Source organism: Sesamum indicum, linkage group LG11 (assembly GCF_000512975.1).
Source record: "Sesamum indicum cultivar Zhongzhi No. 13 linkage group LG11, S_indicum_v1.0, whole genome shotgun sequence".
NCBI classification, from domain to species: domain Eukaryota; kingdom Viridiplantae; phylum Streptophyta; class Magnoliopsida; order Lamiales; family Pedaliaceae; genus Sesamum; species Sesamum indicum.
The window spans coordinates 9,578,183-9,583,613 of record NC_026155.1 but is presented as its reverse complement, the minus strand read 5'-3'; the positions used below and the strand labels follow the sequence as shown (position 1 = coordinate 9,583,613).

General features: G+C 29.3%; 1 pseudogene; it reads left to right on the top strand.

Annotated features, from left to right (window-relative positions):
* Positions 1-434, top strand: part of LOC105173721 — a 736-nt pseudogene extending 302 nt beyond the window's left edge.

Here is a 5,431-nt window from a genome sequence, read left to right as displayed (position 1 = left end):
GGTCACCGTCGCTTGTGAGGTGGTGATGTTCGAGCACCTGCTATGGATGCTGGAAAATGCCGATCCTCAGCCGGAGTCGTTGGACGAGCTCGTCGAGTTTTACGCCTGCTGACGGCGGCGAGCGGCTGATAACTGCTGAGTAACTGAAAACGTAACGGAAAGGGGGGTGATTGTGTGTGGTCATCCCCATATATGGCGCATAACTGTATATTTTTGAATTTTTTTCGGCTGTTAATAATGTGATGATTAGCGGTGTAGAATACATACTTTGAAGAAGGAGATCAGAGGACGGATTTACCCATATTTACACGGCTAATCTTGAATTAAGGAAGGGCCTAATGGGTACTGTACTAATATTTTTTCACTACTGTTGTAATTCATGCTATTCATTCTTTTCCTACTTATAATACAATTTGTATAATTTTTCACTGCTACTAATTAAAGATTTTATCTATTTTCAACCATCTCGAATAATTTAAATTATTATCTAAATTGAGCATACAAGAACAAGCAGTAAAAAATCATATTGTATCAGCACAATATTACTGAATTACGAACATAAGTTAAATTTTACCTATTAATATATATATGAAAACATCCTATATAGATAAGTGATATGAGACACCTCTCTCTTCGACTTTTTCTTTTCTTTTTTTTTTTAAAAAATTTTGAATGATTTCAACTCCAATCAATCACTGTAACAGATCAAAACTTTTTTGTGTGGAAACGTTTGATTAGAAAAGATTTATTTAACCTGTAAAAAATGAGTAATAAGTCAATTAAAGATAAATATGGATTTTGATTCAATTTTTTTTGCTAATATCAACAAATTTATTAAATTTTGACCAACATATAAATTATTTATTAAATAAAAATAAATGTTATTGATATTAAATATAATTTTATAAACTATAGAAGTTTATGTGTAATTATACAAAATTACATAAGAGGGCGGTGTAATTATCCAAAATAATAATGTTGGTGATGTTGAGTTTGGGTGAAGATACTATATGTAGACTTGGAGATAAAGGATGCATAATATGGAACATAATTATTATTAATGAAACCACATTAGTTTGCTAAGTCTAAATAATGACAGGTATCAATGTCTCCCTTACATGTATCCTTAAGCTTTTACTTATTTGCTCTTTAAATTTAATGCAAAAATAATTTAGATAACAGAAAGTTTTATAAGTCTGAATATCAATTTTAGATATTTTATAATCCTTTTTTTTATTATTTTGAATTTAAAAATAACAAATATTAACCCCTCCTATCTTACAAGCTGACCAGGTTGGCAAACAATATTATGGTAATAATCTGATGTTCAAATTTAATTTATGTATAGATGTTTTTCTTCTTGATCTTAGGTTCAAAGCCCTCGATTTCACCAACACTTACAACCTTGGTGAGAACAACATCAAGAAAATCAGTAAGTATAAAATTCTATAAAGATAAGATTCAAGAGAACAGTAGTAGTATTAAAAATCATACCTAACATATGAAAAGTGTATATTTATAGAGCTGATAGAGTTTTACTGACTCACCATAAACCATTAGCCCAAATTTTATCGAACAAGCAAGGAGATCAAGTATATTATCATATTTGATTTGAATAGTATTAACCCGGACGAAAAAATAACTGATTTAGGACTAAAAAAAAGTTACTTGAACATAATACATAAATATAAATATTAAATTAGAGGTTTAAAAAACAAAAAAAAAAAAGATGGCATTACTTTTTTGTTGATGTCCTAACTCCGACAGAAGAAGTCAAACAAGAACTTGAGAATCATAATAAACATATAGTAATGTTATTTTTTTCACTGTCTTTATTATATTAGATTAATATAAAAGCGCATTTTACGATACTAATGATTGGGTTGTTAGAGCAACCTTTAGAAGTAGCTCTGTTTGTTGTTGGACACAACCTCCCTTTTCCTTTAATAAATAATTAAATTAATATAATTAATTGGGCTAAGTGGAAGACAAAAAGATTTGTTAAGTAGCGCATTTGGTAACAAGACTATCTGTAACGCGTTTATTCCAAGCTGCCTCTCCCCCACAACTAAAGGCGTGTGTGGGTAACTACTTATGTTTTTTTTTTTTTTCATTTTTAATGTTTCTTAGTTATTACAAATTTCTTATTCCAATTAAATATTTTCTAAATTTATATTACCATTCATTTGTCGTTGTCTGTGGTAACATTGATATTTTCTGAAATACTTTACAAAAGAACCACAAAAATAAAAATAGAAACGTCAGTTCAACAATAGCTCGAAAAATTTTTACACGCCATAGGGCTCTAACACGGGCTTTCCACTAAATAAATTGACTCCATACATATAATGGGATCTTACGCTTTTTTTATTTAAATCGTTAATCTGTAAAATATTTTATTTGCTTTATTATATTATTTATCACATAACATCATCATACCATATTAAAAATTAATAAGTTTAAATTTTATGTGAACTATTCATCCAACTATAATCTATAAATAAATAAATAGATAAGATATTGATTGATTCATTAGATGAATTTATAATTAAAAATATGCGACAAAATTTTCAATGGAGAAACGTGAAAATTTAAAGTCGTGGGTGTGAGTTATGACGAGTTTAGGGAAAAGACAAAATAAATGATATGAAGAAGACAAGCGCGTTTTCCGGCTTTGTGAAGACGGAGACCAGACACACCCAATCATGCCCATTTACATTTTATTATTTTGTTGCTTTCCTTTCTTTGACCGCAACTACCTCCTCGGGAAATTCTAATTTAGAGCGTGTTCAACTAAATAGAAATTATAGAATGTGTAATATATTTATAATGCGGTTAGCGCATTGTTTAAGAAAAGTGTTCAATCACATAATTTGTTTCGCTTGAAAATTTTTAATTTAGATTGATTTTAGCTTGACAGAAATCAATTATTTGAGCAAATTTAATACACTTATCTAAAAAAAATGATCAATCACATGACCAATGTATCACATTTACTATGCGATTAATTTGATTCGACAGACTTAATTTGGATAAAAAAATTTCCTACTTCCCCTTCTTTTTAATTTTCTTATATTTTTCTTTTTTCTTCTGATTTTTTCTTTTTTCCATCCTCTTTTATCTTCTCCCCCCCCTCCCCAGATTCAAAATTTAAAATTCGGGAAGGTTGTGTTTGGATTGATAAATTTAGAAATGAGGATTTTGATCCACAATAACAAATCCTTTCGTCTTGTTTGACTCATTTCATATTATAAAAGATTTCAAATCATAAATTGTTATATAGAACAGTATTTTTTAACGTGTGATAATAACTGCATGCTCCTAAACAATAAAGTCATTTGAATTTTTTTCTCCAAATGCTTCAATTCTATATATTTCATCTGGATTTTCAAGAAAATGAAACAAATTAGTAAAAAAAAAAAGTAAACAAAACCCAATCAAATAATATAACAATTCAATTAAAATGCTTATTAGAAAAAGAAAAAATGATAATGTATAATCCAAAGTTATGCTTAATTATAGGATAAGTTACAAATTATATTCTCCTGAAATTTGTTATAATTATAAATATTTTTTTATTATATAAAAAATTACAAATATTTCAATATGATTAGCGTCCGTCTAACAAATACTCCCATACAGTAGGCTGTCACGAGAGGTTATTTGTTAGACGACTAAATGAGTTTATAATTTTTCAAATAATAAAAAAATATTTATAATTATAATGATTTTATAAAAAAAATGGTATATTCAAATTGTATGTGTAATAAAAAGGGAGGCAGGGGGCATGTGTGTGTGGGGGCAAGAAAGGGCAACAGCCGAACAGGGCCCCTTTCACCAAAAGCTGATGCCGCCTCGTGCGGCTTACAATTTCTAAATTTCATGTACTCACAACTCACAACACCCCCAACACCTGACTACGCACACTAACACTACCTACCATCAATCCATAACCTATGCAAAAAAATTCCCTTATTCAAAAGTATTTCCACCGTTAAAATACATGTTAATTTAATTATTTTTATTACTTTAATTTGACTGGATTATAAATTTGGATCGATACCCGGCCCTACGCGCACTCTATTTGGGACGGGTTTGGGATCAAGGAATCGAGGTAAAAAAACGGGTTTATGTTTGATTGTACAGACTCGATAGGGTTCGGGATGAATTTTTGAATATTATTATAATTCTAAGTTAAATGAACGGTGGTGGAGGAGGGCATGATATGAGTACGAGTCTGGTAGATTAGATTTTGGACTCGAGCAGGGTGAAACGTGATGGAGTATGAAGGATAGATTTTAAATCTTGTCAAGAGTAGGCGGGACAAGTTTAACAGCCTGCTTATTTATGTTTTGTATTTTTAATTTTCAACTAAAAGTATGTGTTTTTAAAATTTGATACTGCGATGTTACAAAACATCAATTATGAGTAAAAAAAATATATTTATTTTTAATATTAACTAACTATTGTAGTAGGGCCTCCCTGTATTTGTATAATAAATAATATTTTACGTTTTAAAATATATCATAAGTAAAATTAAAATATATAAATTAATACATCATATTTTTCAAAAAAAAATGATATAATAAAATCACAAATCATGGTTTATAAATAAATATTGAATAAAAAATGTATATGTATATAGGGTGGAGGCCAACAGAAAGAAGAAGCAATGGTCGGCCCACAGGTTGGTTAAGGGAAGCCAATGGGTCCATCAGCTGCAACTTTGAGGACCACTTGCACTCCCAATCTATCTACGCTGGAACTAATAAATTTACACCTCATCACTCTCACTACAACCAATCACTCACTAATGCTCCTTCCTTCAATCGCCAAGAACCAATCAATTTCAGCCAAATGATTATAAGATACAATTTCCTCCACTGATATAAGGACTACGTTGTTGATGAGTAATTTATAAATATTTACAAAAATAAATTATAATTTTGGAGGCATGTTCTCGTCGATGATGGCGACTGCAGCTAATCGAGGCTAGTCCAAATTTTATTTGTGCCCACAGAAAAAAGAAAGAAAAAGAAATTTATTTAGTATATTTATATATTTACACATATATAAGATGAAAACTTCCAAATATAATGATAATTTTGAAAACTAACCCATATGATTAATAATGAGAATTTTATAAAATAGGGGGAGTAGTTTTGAGTGGGTTGAAAAGACATCGGGATCTGAAACTCTAAAAGTCATCCTTATGTTTGTTTTCGGTTTTGGGCCATCTCAGAGATGGCCCAAAACAGAAGCAATGTTTGCCATTGTTTGTTTTGCCATATTTTTATCTTGTTTCTAAGTATCTTATCTTGTTTCTAAATATTTGATTTTTAAATACAAATATATTTTATTTTAACCACTTAATATTTTATACGTAATATTTTCTACATCATTGGAATAATTAAAAATTTTAAAAAATATA